Source organism: Molothrus ater, chromosome 3 (assembly GCF_012460135.2).
Source record: "Molothrus ater isolate BHLD 08-10-18 breed brown headed cowbird chromosome 3, BPBGC_Mater_1.1, whole genome shotgun sequence".
NCBI classification, from domain to species: domain Eukaryota; kingdom Metazoa; phylum Chordata; class Aves; order Passeriformes; family Icteridae; genus Molothrus; species Molothrus ater.
Genome location: NC_050480.2, coordinates 41,684,846 through 41,699,560, shown reverse-complemented (window position 1 = coordinate 41,699,560; position 14,715 = coordinate 41,684,846).

The following is a 14,715-nucleotide window of genomic DNA, read 5'->3' as shown; positions in this document are numbered from 1 at the left end:
ACATAGGCAAGAGATACACCACACAAAAATAAGTGAAAAAAAGCTACATAAGAAAAGAAGAGAACATTTCTATTCTCCTCTCTCTCTGCTTTCTGAGAATATCAGAGGGACAAGGCATTAGTCCTATTAAAAATTCTGGTTGTAGAATGGACACATGTTGTATATATGTCCCCACCTGAGGGAACAGTCAAAGAATGACTGTATGGGCTTTGCATGGTTTGAACAACTGATGGTTGGATAAGATTCATTGGAGATGCCCACCCAGCTATGTGATTGCTTTCAGGTCAGGGAAGACAGAAAAAAATGTGATCAGTTTTGGTGTAGTTGCCATTTTTTTTGAGTGTTATGCACTTCTGCATAACAGCCCTGGATAGGACTGAAATTTGTTAAAAATGTGCTCCTGTCTCCTATGTTGCAGTGTCCTATCAATCTTCATGGCAGTTTGGTTTTCTGTCAGAGTTTGCCATATGACTTTGAGAAAAGGACACTCCCAAAAAAAGATTTTTAAAGGAGATTTTACATAAACTTCAGGAAACATTACTTTAAAATCATCTCTAGTTAACTGCAAAGAAAGGGTATGAATAAAATGAAAATAGTAAATAATATTTTAAACAGTAGATTTTATTATTACTAAATAAAATTCAATTTTTTCCATGTGATTGGATTTTTTACTGATTTACTTTTTTACTGAAGTAAGATGGGCAGGTGGGGAATTGGTAAAGCTGCATAATACTAGAGTTCAGTTCTTTGGTTTATCATTTACTTCATGCACAGCCATACACAAACTACAGTACAATTTCTGTGCTTTGGTTTCCCTATGAGGTAAGTAACAGGTGTTTCTACTAATATCATAGTGATTTCTTTAGAGGAGTGAGATGAGACTTAAGTAACACTAAGAATTTTAAGATCCACTGAGAGTAAATGCTAAAAAAATGTCAAGTGTTGTTGTTACAGTAAATAGGTTTCCAGAGAAGACAATCAACAAGCTGAGAGGAAACAGTAAATTATAAGCCTCTTCAATGAATGGCTTGACTTCTCTAGATACAATTCATCCAAATAAATTGGGACCTTCTCTTGTGTTAGGATCACATCTCATCCTTGCTGCTGCACATGTTATACCCAGATTCCATGAGCTGCATGGACAAAAGGGTGAGGGGAGAGGGGGAACTGTGCTGTCTCATCCCATGTCACACAAGCCAAGCACATGCCAGCCGAGATATCTGAGCAGCTCATGTCCTTTCATCTGCAATGGGAAATCTGTGTTTCCTCTCTGCATTGAAGCTGTGGGGAGAAATAACTGGGGGAAAGTTCCAAAGGGCAGGATTGTGCAGCTTTTATTGCCTTGTTGCATAACACATTATGTGAGCATCTGAAACACCGAGTTAAGACTTATCTTGAATTTAATGATGCTATTGCCCTGTTCCATAGCAAACTGCAGGAATCACTAATTACATCTCTTAGAGGCCAAGCTATTCAGCTTACATCAAAAGAGAGACTGGAAAAAATAATTACTGTTAACAAGTGAACTGAAACTATTATGCAAACTTCCCCAGTGAGCAAAAGCTGCAAGCCATAATCTGAATGAGGTGGAGGATAATAAACGGCAAATGCTGTTAAAGCATTTGTGCCCTCTTTTAAAAACAACAACGAAACTAACCAAACAAAAATCTGATAGGTCAGTGCAAGAAATGCAAGTAGATATTTTTGTCCTAGGGTCACGAAGATAAATTGGGATGCTGATGAGACACTGCTCTCTGCAAAGCCTCTGAGTTGAAGGAACAAATTATACTATTGCCATCATCCAAGCGGGTTGCAGACCAGTTCAAAGTCTGCTTTCCCTTTTCCGTGCTATCTGCTTCCAGCTGGCCCTGTCAGCTCAGATGTTTTGAAGAAAATTCTCCTCCGTCTCTGGTGAGGAGTGAATGCATGCTGTAAAGACTGGCCTGAAATAAAACTGGGCCATCTGCCAAACTTGGATTCAGAACTCTATGTTGTCCTAAAATAAACACATTTACCTTTACCCACGTGGTGAGAGTCCATCCCATGACTGTTTTCATCCTTTCCACCTCTCCCATGTTCTCTTACTCACCTCCAGTGTGCCACTCCACATTGTACCTGCTTCCCAAGCCTCACCAGGACTTTTACAGAGCAGTGTTGATCCTAACACGGGCTCAGTGTTTGCATGGAGCACTGCAGAAGAGATCTGGGGGCTGCAAACCCACCACGTCTCACAAGAACACATCTGTTGCTCCAGCATCACTACTAATTGTGCTACAGTGCATATCAAGCTGTCTTTCCTTCCAAGGGAAAGGGATCTTCAATTATCTTCAGTTAAATTCTCCAAGCAGTGGCTGCTGCAGAGGGCTGGCTTGATAGAATGAAGGGTCTGGCTTGTGGCAGGCTCCTTATAAGCACAAGGCTGAGATAGTCACTGGATATGGCTGAGGCTGGTCTAACTGTAAGCCTAAGACTTGCTCTTTTGTTTCCTTAATGAAGTTATTGCAATCAATTTTTTGGCATTAGAAGAGATTTTTTTGACATCTCAGGTTGCTAACTTGCTTTGAGGCATCGGAGTCCCTTTGAGTATTATCTAGGGCAAGATTTCAGTAGAGTATCTTTCAGGGATTTAATAAATATTCTTATTTTTTTATACACCATCAAAGACAGAATGTGGGGCTAGCTGCTGTCAATCAGACTTTCTGTAGCAACTGCTATCATCTGAGAAAAAAAAAAAAAACCAAAACCTGAATTAGAAACATTTTAATTTAAAGAGGGGACTGGAGAAAACATTTTAGGACATGGATGCTGCAGGATGTGAGAGAGCTGGAACAGCAAAGCAGAACTGAAATTTCACCTGTCATACTTTATGAGACAGTGGTAGAAAATAGCAATGAGTTTTATTTGTAGCAAGGTGACCCAAGGTGCTTTCACGGCTGAACTCACAACTTGCACAAAATAGTCATGGTTTAGGGTCTATGAGTCAGAAATAAATTTAAACCCTGTATTTTTTAAACTGCCTGCAGCACTTGTTTCTTTCTTCTGTATTCTCCTGTCCTTGCTGAGTGTGCCGCTTAGAGCTTGTGATCTGCAGGACTTTAGAGAAGAGAGGCAGGTATGATGATAGCTTTCGTCTATTTATATCTACTCAAAATGTACTTTTACCTTGAAAATTCTCCCAGGCTCTTTTCTCTCTTTATCAAACAATGTCATTGCTGTGGCTGACAACATACCCAGCTGGGAATCACTCACTACAGCCATGTGAAATGCAGCTTATGAGACTTCAGGAGTGCACAAAACCAATCAGGCAATGGAGGTAGATCTAAGGTATCTGGTCAAGTGGAATCAAGATGTGAACAGTGAGGGAAATTGTCATCACAGAGCACCAGATGAGTCAGCGCTGCCAAAAATTTTGAAGGCAACAATTTAGAGGTGAGCTTCAGAAAGGCTTAAAATATTAGAGCATCATTGTTTTCCTCATGAGTTTCTCCCATAGTTGAAGCAGGAACTATTCCTTCCCTTGAGTTCAATCCTCCTTCTTTGGCATTTCCAGATGTACTGTAAGTCTTCCAGGTTCATTTCCTGTGATTCCATTAGCTCAAATGCTTCACACAGCACTCTTGGGCACCTTAGCAACATCTGTATATGGGATTATTTAGTAAGATCAGACCACTCTGGCTCCTTCGTTATTTTTCTACCTCTGTTTTTTGGTCTCTTGCTCTCCTTTCCTGAGATATAAGTATTCTAAAATGCAAAGTAACACTCAATATGTTATGGGGCTTTCCTCAATGCCACGACTTTTTAAAGACAGCAACCCAGAGAACACTCTCAAAAACACCTGTCAGCCAAGCTCTGGGTTGCACCCTGCATCAGGGAGGTTGCAACTCTGATCTTAGTCTGAGAAGTTCTAATTTCTCTGTCAATCAAATATATATATGCCTCATCCCCTGTACATGCCCCAAAGGATTCATCCAAGTACTGAAAAACAGTTGTTGTTCACTCTGCCACTTGGCTATGATGAAGAGAAATGAAAGAGAAACTCAAGGAAACAAGTGCTGCATTGTGAGACTTTTAATGAAAATTGCCAGCAAGCAGCAGTGTGGGAGCACTGAGAGCAGCTGATATAGATGCCTCCCTCACACTGGCAGCTCCCCTACAGTGGCGTGAGCCAGGGCTAACTGGCTCTGTTAGTTTAGAGCAAGGCCACAGGTAATATTGTGGGTATGCCAGAGCCCTGCCCTCCATCCTGACATTTAGTGTGGGTCTGGGGAGCCCCAGCAGAAAGCTCCATATATCCAGTGCTCCTCATGCAAGATTTGCAGAATAGGACCACATGTATTTTCTCAGAGAGCTGACAATGCCAGTAACCTTGATCAGTGAGGGAGGAGTAGTAGTTCGTCATAGCAAAAGATATTTAGCACTGCTGTTTCTAATCAATCTCCATTGCACATCTTTTCCATATCTCACAGGAACTGTATTCTCAAAGACATTGGAAAAGATGAAAACACAATTCTTGCATTTGAAGAACTGGGTCAGGCTGGGCTTTGCCTTTCTGGCACAAAGATTTATTTTTTTGTATAACAAATGGTGACCACTTCATCAAAACAAGTCCTTTTAATCTGTATAAAGAAATCATATCTTGCCTTTAGTCTTCCCCATGACAAATGTAAGCTTATTGGAGCGATTTGTGTTCTTTATTGCACAGCAATTATCCTGCTGTGAAAGGATGGACTTAATGACCAATCAGGTAATTTGTATTGCTAATTTCTCTGCTTATATCTCGGGAGGGTGCATGCTAAAAATTCTTTTTAATAAAAAGAACTTTCTTAACCCAGTGCATATAATTACACCACTGGTAAAGCACAGATACCTCCTACTTTTTAATAAATGACTCATGATTGTGCCTGCCTTGCTTTTCAGATGCTGAATGTTGTCCATTTTTCAGGGATCTGATTCATAAGAAGCCTCAAGTATGGATTTTAAATATGCAGTCCCTTAAAATGTTGTAAGTTATCTAAACCAAAAGCTCCATAAAACTATGATTGAAAAATTTCATCTGCAATTGTAATATCTTTCTATATTGCAGCTGAGGCCAGAGGAAAACTTTTTTTTATCAAAGGCACTTGGCTGCACAAGTGTCCTGACAAGAGCCATTTGTTAAGATTAGATGGCAGAGGACAAGCAGAAAATGGTGGAATCAACAGAAAATATGAGCTCATGTCCAATCATTTATCGCCGTATGTAAATTATTTGGTAGCCCAAGTGAGAGTCTGACAAAACTAGCCTAAGGACAGAATGAAGATTGAAAATCACAGTCTTGTAGTTTGGGTATTTTTACCCCTCTCAGTCTGTACAGCATTAGGCAAAGGCAGCCCTACGTGTAGTTCAGGATACCATCTGCCTCAGGTATGGTCTCTTTCCACTCAAAATCTTTTCTTGGGTATAATGAAGGGATCTCTCACATTTGGGCAGCTGGCATTATTTCTCACTAGCTCCAACCAGCCTATTGAATGTCTGGAAATGGGGATATTTCCTCAAAGCATCAGTAGATTAGATTTGTAGTGCTTGGCCTGCAGGAGCAGCACATGGCCATGTGGACAGTGTAGCACGTGTGCTCATGACAGGTACCCTTCCTAGAAGCTTGTCATCACCAGCTGATGAGCACATCTGTACACACTCAGGAGATGTATCATAGAAGAACTGAATATTCTATATGGCTTTTAGTATTTAGCTGAGTCTTAAAACTTTAGGAGCACCACCAGTGTTAATATACCGAATCCAATACAGAGCCAGTAAAATTTTCTGAGCATATTAAAAAAGGTTGGTTCCCTGTGACTAATTGTGCTGACACTCACCTACCTGTGCATTAACTGGAAACCATAGTATGACAAATACAAAAAAAGGAATGACACAAACATTATTTCTATGAGTTCTTGAAACTGTCAAGATGTGCAGGTTTTTCCACAAATATTTGAATAAGGAGCAGAGAGAACTTTCCCCTGGTAATGAGTCAAACTTCAGTCCTTAAACTACAAGTGTATTTTGGTGATTTGAGGGCAAATATAACATTTCCTGATATAGCTGCATCAGAAAGATGCTTTAAATGACTTCTAAAATCCATGAATTTTTATCTTCTAAGAGTGTGTATGAATCTGTTATCTGCACAGCACTTGAATTAACAGCTGCCTGAATCTGGTCAAGACACTGTGAACATTGCCAACAGAGAAAGTTCATCAGACAGGGTATAAAATAATGGAAAAACCCAGACCATTCTCTTTCAAAATCACCTTGTCATGGTGCAGGAGATCTTTTGTGGAGAGATGTCATGCCAAGTTAATGAGAAGTGTCTGCTCCAACACCTGCTGTCCTTAACAAATTGACATGCTGTAATCATGGAGCAGTCCTGGAGAGGAGCTGGGGAGGGGAAGGAGAACAGCACCCACGGGGCAGCCGAGTCAGGGAACAGGTTCTGCCAGGGGAAGCCAGGCACAGTGTCTCACTGGCCCTCTTCCCTGAGAGCTCTGCCAGCAGCAGCCAGCTTTAAATCTACTCTCAACTGACACATCACCCTCCCCTGCTGATCCTATTTGCTTCTTGGGCCGGCTCCCAGCACCTAGCAGTCATGAGAGATTGCCAGCGCTTCATGATGCTGCTCCCACTCCCACAGGAGAAGCAGGAGCCAGAGGAAGATGGGGTGATGAGCCGATCTTGGCCCCTTTGGCATACAGCAATAAAACTGTGGGGTTGTCAGGGACAGGAAGGATCTTGCCAGGAGGGGAGTAAGAAAGATTTTTCATTTCTTATTTCCACTTTGTTTCTGATGACTTGCTCTGTTACAGGCTGAAGTGCCAGTGTGTACTTCAGCACAGAAAATGGGAGGCTGAGACAGAGTCTGATCTCACTCGTTGCTAAGAGAGTAACCTAATTTGCAGCAGATGGTGTTTATTGTTACTTCCCATCTGCATGAGGATTAAGAATTCTTCTCAGAAAAAAAATGATGCAGCCTGACAGCATCCTGGTAAGAACAGGCAAACTTAATTCCAGTCAAATATGACTTTTATGAGTCTTTGGGTAAGCTTAACTGAAATAAAGTTTAGGATTATTATTTTTTACGGTGTTTCTTTACTTAATTTTTTTTTTTAGTTGAGGATAATAATTTTTTTTAATAATGTCACTTAAAGTTTCTAACTTTGCAGAGTAATTTTAAAAAATGTACAGGAATGGAGATCAAAAAATGTACCAGTAAGGAATAAGCACATTGTCTCTAATCAAAAGTAACTTAATGTCAGGCTTGAGATTTTAAGTTTCAGCTTCCCAAGGCCTTAAACCAGAATACAGCCCCACAAAGGAACTGATAGCACATCTTGTAGTGTCTGTCCTTGGCCCCTAGCAGTGATAAAAGAGAGCTATGGGTATGGTGTCTGTGAATGATCAGTCCCTTAAAAGCACAGATGTCTCTCTTATGTTCAGCACCCATTGACTGATTGTGCCTCATGGCACAGCACATCCCTTTGTACACACTAAGAAACCAAACTTTTCTTCAATTCATACAATCCACCTGAAGTCATAAGAGTTGTACCAAGGTGGTTAGTACATTGAGCCTCGTTAAAGTCTGCCTGAGTTGGTTTTGTAACACATACTGTAAAACTGTCACCTTGAATACACTGCCACTATCACTTCCACTTCTGCCTGGGCTTTAATAAGCACAAAAACATTCACATGACTACAGCTTAGAAACCAAGATGGAACTTTAAAATGGAAATTATAATGGACAAACCAAAAAATAATAGTATTCAAAACAAGATAGCAAAAAACCACGAAGACTTAAATGACAACTTGGTCAAATATGTGTTTATTAATAAAAGCAGCTTGCCTTAACATGTGTGCCACTCCCCAGACTAGAATGGTTATCCTGTATTTATAGTATTGTTGCCTAAATCTATAGTAAAATCTCTCTGTATTCTTACTCATAGATTCATTTCTTGATTGGTATGCCCTCCTTTCCTTCCTGCATTTTATGCCCTTAGAAGAAAAAGCAGAGTCTGGTTATTTTTCTGCAATTTCTAGAAATCAGGCATCCCTGGCAGACGGCTGGGTGCTGAGAAGATCGGCTGGGTATGTCAGGAAATTCGTGGCATTCCAGTCAAAAGGAATCTGTCTGAGGCCAGTGGAGCTAACCCAACCCCTGCCTGGGCTGCAGCAGACAGCATCCCTTGCACAGCTGATCTGTACATTCACAGCAAGTCTGAAGCAGCTGGGGTATGTCTGCTATCTGGCATGTGCACTGCATAAATAGAAATCGCTCTCTAGGATTTCTTGAAGAGGAGTCTAGAAGTCCTACACACATCTGTAACAGGTTTTGTAGGGGTTGCTAATTTAATGCAAAATTTATGACAGCATTAGGTCATTTGGTATTCTCGAGATTTGCAGTGCAAAAGGCACAGCAGTGGTGGCACTTATGAGGATGTTGGCCAGAAGATGCTTTGCCATCCTAAAGCACATTTATTAAAATCTTCAAGTGTGTATTTTCCCTCTTAATTGGTTTATACAATAATGGCCCATCTGAGCTTGTTTCATTATTTTTTCTGTTTTGGTGTTGCTAGGTGGGCTCCACACATGTAGGTGTAAGATTACATGCAATATCCATGATATATGTACCACAACTCACACATATATTTTCCCATGCAGAGTTTCTCTTCCAGCTTGGTTACCTCACACCTCTTAAATGAAATGTGGAAAAAAACTTTGCTGGCTTTGTTCCTCAGAATCTTATAACAGAGTAGCTTTTTGCCACCCTAAAAATCATCAAGTTAAACAAAACTTGGCAAGCTCAACCAGATCTCTGCTTAGTGCAGGCTAATAAAATTTTCTCCCATTTCAGATGGAAATGTTTCTCCTCCAAATCTTGTGCTCTTTAAATAACTTTTTACCCTTCAGAAAAAGTGCACAGATTTCTATGTTTCTGTGAATCATTAGTGACATCCAGTGGCTAAAATGCTAAAAATTCATAATTCCTATTGTCAAGGGACACCTAAATTTCCATCTCTTTCTCTAAGGGCTACCTATTAGAAAAAAGGAAAAGGTGGAAAATTCTGTTCCCCAGCTCTTCCAAAACACATTGTGGATTTGATTAAATCTCACTGAGCTTGCAACATACAACTGCTATCTTTCCTTTGTGATAACTATAATAAACTATAGAGCTCCCCTAAGGAACCATAGAGCTCCCTAAAGAAATCAAATGCCTGAAACCATGCCACTTTCAATAAAAACACAGATACATATCACAATGCAAAACAAACAAACAAATGTGAAAATGCTGAGAAATATAAACCAAATACAGGTAAGGGTTTCACTAAGGGAGGGGTGTGTGTGACAGAATGAGAGATGCTGAAGAAACAATATGGAATGAAAGAAAAGGAACAGCAATTTGGACCATCACAGCATTGCAGAACTACAGAACTAAAGAATGAGTTGGCTTGGAAAGGGCCTTTAAAGATCACCTAGTTCAACTTCCTGCCACAGGCCGGGACATCTTTCACTAGCCCAGGCTGCTCAAGCCCCATCAGCCTGATCTTGAACACTTCCAGTGCTGGGGCACCCACAGCTTATTTGGACAACCTATTCCTGTACCTTACCACCCTCATTGTAAAAAACTTTCTTCCTTATATCCAATCTAAATCAACCTTCTTTCAGTTTAAAGTCATTGCTCCATGTCCTGACACTACAGGCCTTGGTAAAAAGTCTTTCTCTATCCTTCTTAAAAGCCCTCTTCTTCAGACTGAAAATCCTCAATTGTTTCAGCCTTTCTTCAAAAGAGAGGTGTCCAAGGTCTATGATTATTTTCATGGTCCTGCTTGTGAATAATGTATCCTTGATCAAAAGTTTAATAGATATTTTTGGGCAAAGCACTAACTAAAGGGGATCTGGCTATAAACCAATGTAACATTGTGCTGTTGTTTGAAAGCTCTGTCTTAAAAAGGTAGCCTTTTGTAATTTCTTGCAGTAAGCACATTATCAAAGTAATAAACAACTCTGCCTTTGTTTCCTCTCCTGATGGAAATAAATTGATAACCCCTGAATTGTGGTTAACAGTCTGCTGAATCAGGTATAAGCAGTTATCTCTGCTCCAGTCTTGCTACTTCTGTAATGCCTGGGATATCACTGAACTCCAATTAGCCAGCTAACTCAACAATGGAGAAGAAATTTTCAGGTTAACTCAAAATAATTAAGTTCCATTTTGAGAGCTTTCCTAGCTGTCATTGTGAGCATGTCAGGAGGAGCTGAAGGTGGAAAACCACAGCCTTTTTTTCAGCTGTGTGGGGCCCTGAGGCAGGATGTCTTAAGTTAAGCAGCTCCTTTACGCTATGCCTTGTCTGGGCATGGCAACTCAAGCATGACAGAGCTGAAACCTCTCATGCCTTTAAGCTGGCATACTTTCATATTGCAGTTCTACATTTTACATACATTCACTACAGATCTTGTCCTATGTGCCACAGAAGCATAGAAGAGCCCAGTTGGGAAAAAACCTCCAGAGATTATCTGGTCCAAGCTTTCATTAGAAGGGGAGCCCAGGTGAAATTATATAGCACCATGTCCAATTGCATCTTGAAACTCTCCTGTGATGCAGCCATGGGCACTTCTCCATGTCCCTGGGGAGGCTGGTCCAGTGAATAATTGTTTAAAAAAATTTTTTATGCTCATATTTATATCATACATATAAATTCATGTTTCGATATATCCACATACACATGTCATTATTACAATGTTATAGTTGTCTTCCAAGACCCATCACCTGAGGAATTTCCAAACTTCTTTGGCTTGTTTATTTAGGACCAAGTATTTTTTAATCTACCCACTGACATTAAGCATGACTAGATCCTCACCAGCTCAGTAGGCTTATTAATACCTCTGGAGTTGGGTTACTGACAGTTAACCACAGAAATCAGTGGCATTCACTTACTGACTTCAGTGTTCAGGACTGGAGTCAGGTATATAAACTCTTCTACACTTTTTCATGTATTTAATTCAATTTCCAAGAGAAAACACAATAAAGGCACTCAGTAAGATGTCAATATTCGGAAAATGTCCTTTTCTCCCTTCCAAACTTTCATTTATTAACTGATGCTTTTTGGTTGTAACATCTAGTGAAAGCAGCTAACATAGACTATTTCTTACAGAGTTTTGCTGGAGGGCCAGAAGATACATTGATGGAGGTGTCATCTTAGGAAGGCAAAGTACTAAAAATAATACATTAACACTGGCACCTCAGTTTGCCTAATACTACCTAAATTTTTAAAGTTTCTCAGTACCTGGAGTGTTGTAGCACATATTAACTGTAGTATATCTGTCCCTACATGTTGTACAGAGTCACACTTTTCCCATTTATCATAAATCGCAGGTGATGTCTTCAACTCTTTCAAATAATAAAAGCAGAGAAAATTTTCAAGAACGTGGTGGAAGGTAAAACTAACTGCTTTCCTTCCCAATTTATCTGATATCCAGCAGTATTTCCACAATAGTGGATTGGTCACTGGCAGCCTTCAGTAAAATGATAATAGAATTATCCTAAGCATAATTTGTTGTATCATTATTCCTCCCTTGAAATGTTCTTAGTTTGAGAATAAGAAAGGGTCCTGGAATCTTTAAAATTCAGCACCCACACAACAGCTAAAAGTAGCTCTTCTACTCTCAGGCACCTACATTATCCTTATTCAGATAATAACAATAATAACAGACAGACTTTCAGGTGCTCTCTCTTCATTCATCTAATGGGTCCATTAATGATATGTTATTCAAAGCTGAAGATTAAATGGTGATTTTAAGTTTTCAAGAAATTCTTAGGTGCCAAGTCTTTGTTGTTGAAAAAAAAGTGTTTAAAACTGTGTTTTCTAAGCCAGGAAGTATTGGAATGACAGTAACAAGAATCAGGAAAGGAAAGGGATGAAGGGGTAGTACAAATGGACTAAGTAAACAAAAGTAATGGAAGTATAGGGAGCTTTGCAGGACTCTTTGGAATTGCTAGCTCCCTCATTGCTTTGCCTGTCTTTTCCATCTTGGAGAAACTTTACTTTGTGCACCACTTCCCCAGGTGAAAATGGCTGTACAGAGACACAGGGCATGTGGAAATAACCTACAACTCCTAATTCTGGTTTTAGCACTAACTTACTAAAGTGCCATATTGCAGTCTGCGCTGGTGAATTGTTAAGTTCCACAAACTTCATATTTGAATTTACAATTACATCAATAAATATGAAGAGTGTAAGAGCTCATCATTAAACAAATCCAAGTCAGAAGCATACTTTCTATTTCCTCAAAGCACTTTATAATTAGAGCTTTGTAAACAAAACCATAAATGGCACCAGCAATTATTTTTAGAGCAAGATTTGTCATAGCTAGTACACTTAGAAGTAGGTGCAACTACTTGTTAAGAAGTTAGCATTAAATGCTGGCTAAAATTTTCATTTCAAGCATCCAGCTCACTAAATTAAAATATGGCTAAGCAATAATGTAGCTTTGTTCCTGTACCAGAATGTAGACATTTCAATATCACAATGTAAGAAACCTGACATGCACAGTCGTAGCTATTGCAAAAAAGTGCCAGTGTAGATTTGTGAGGTGGGTGTATTGTTTTCTGCTCTCCATCTGACAACACATGACAGCTATAAATCATGCCTGACAGCCTCTGAGATCTCTGAGAGGGTTGGACACTCTGAAACATGTCAGCCTTGAAAAGCTTTCCAAAGGGACAAGGTGAAAGCAAGCAGGGGAAATGAGGACACCAGGAGCCAGCCAGCAGGTGCACATGTCCACCATGCTCACCACTGACCCACCTGGCCCTTCACACTCCCAGTAACTCAGGCAAGTCCTGAGAAACACAGTGCCAGCCATGAATCATTGGCAAAAATCTTTGCTGGGTACAGACCAGCCAGGCTCTGTGTAGTGCTGAAGAAGTTAGGACAGGAGATATGTGTGGGTGCTGTAAAAATGTTGGCTGCCCTAGAGGTCTGGGGGTTTCCAGCCCAGTGTACCACAGAGCCCATGTTCATCAAGCCTAGGGAGTCTTCTCTGTCATTATCCACAGAACAACTGGCAGAGAAACAGGATGCACCCTTACAACTCTCTGGCAAGGCACTGGGATAGCTCCTCATTTGAGCTCACTGAGACAAAATTAAATCCACAAAATGCTCATGTGAGGAACGAGATCATTTGCTGTCTTCCATCCTGAGGCGCAAACAGAAATGTAAGTGACAGCAGGGAGGCTTTCTAGAGCTAAATTTGTCTTCACTAAGTCATCAGTGACCTTGAACAAAAGATTTTGAATGAAACAAGAGCCTAAGAAGAGATTCTGCTGAAAAGGATGGGGGAAGTAAATTATGCTCTGACTCAGTTTCTGTTACTCAGGATCACATGAGCACAAACTACAATAAATTTAAACACGAGAAAAAGCTTATTTTGCTGTAAGAATGGTCAGACCCTGGCATTTCTTGCCTATAGAGGCTGGGTATCCTCCACCCCGGTAATACATAAAACCTGAGGAGATGTGGCTGTTGGCTACCAGATCTGGGTGACCCTGCTCACCTTCCATCCCCTGGAGCCCCTTTCCTCCTCTGCAGCCCTGTGTCTCCATGGCTTGTGCTGTGGGCCCTGATGGCTGGGCCCTGCAGCTTGACATGACTGGGTCAGTTTGGTGTGCTTGGTGCCCACACCAGGCACCCACAGCAGCAGCACAGCTCAGCTACCCTGACATCTCAGGGCGGCAAGAACCATAGGTTTAGATTAGATATCAGGAAGAAAGTCTTTACTGTCAGGGCAGTGAAGCACTGGAACAGATTGCCCAGACAAGCTGTGGATGTCCCAACCCTGGAAGTGTTCAAGGCCATCTTGGATGGGCCTCTGAGCAACCTGGTCAAGTAGAAGGTGTCCCTGCCCATGGCAGAAGTGTTAAAACTAGATGATCTTTAAGGTCCCTTCTGACCTAACCCATTCAATGACATTATTCTTTCTAACCCAAATAATTCAAGGACATTGCGATGCTGGAGCACATCCAGAGAAGGGCAGCAAGGCTTGTGAAGGGTCTAGAAATATGTCTTATGAGGAATGGCCAAAGGAGCTGGGTTTGTTTATTCTAGAGAAGAGGTGGCCCAGGCGATGTCTCATTGCTTTCTGCCTGAAAGGAGATTGTAGTGAGGTGGGGACTGGTCTCTTCTCCTATGCCTGCACTGAAGGACACAGGGAAATGGCCTTAAGCTGAGACAGGAGAGATCCAGATAGATATTGGAAAAAAAATTGTACTGGTAGGGTGGTCAGGTATTGGAATAGGTTGCCCAGCAAAGTGGTGGAATCAAGAGGCATCTGGATCTGGCTCAGGGTGACATGGTTTAGCAGTTTAGGGGTTACAGTGGTAGTGCTGCTGGATGATCTGGATGAGGAGATTGAGTTTACCCTTTGTAAATGCACAGGACGCAAAGTTGGGTGTGAGTATTGAGTGCTGAGTCCTACACTTTGGCCACAACAACCCCATGCAGTGCTACAGGCTGGGGGAAAAGTGGATGGAAAGAGACCCAGTGGAGGGGGACTTGTTGGTGCTGGTTGACAGCAGCAGAACATGAGCCAGTGTGTGCCCAGGTAGCCAAGAAGGCCGATGGCATCCTGGCCTCCATCACTAATCGCATGTTCAGCGGGACCAGGGCAGTGATTGCACCTCTGTTCTTGGCCCTG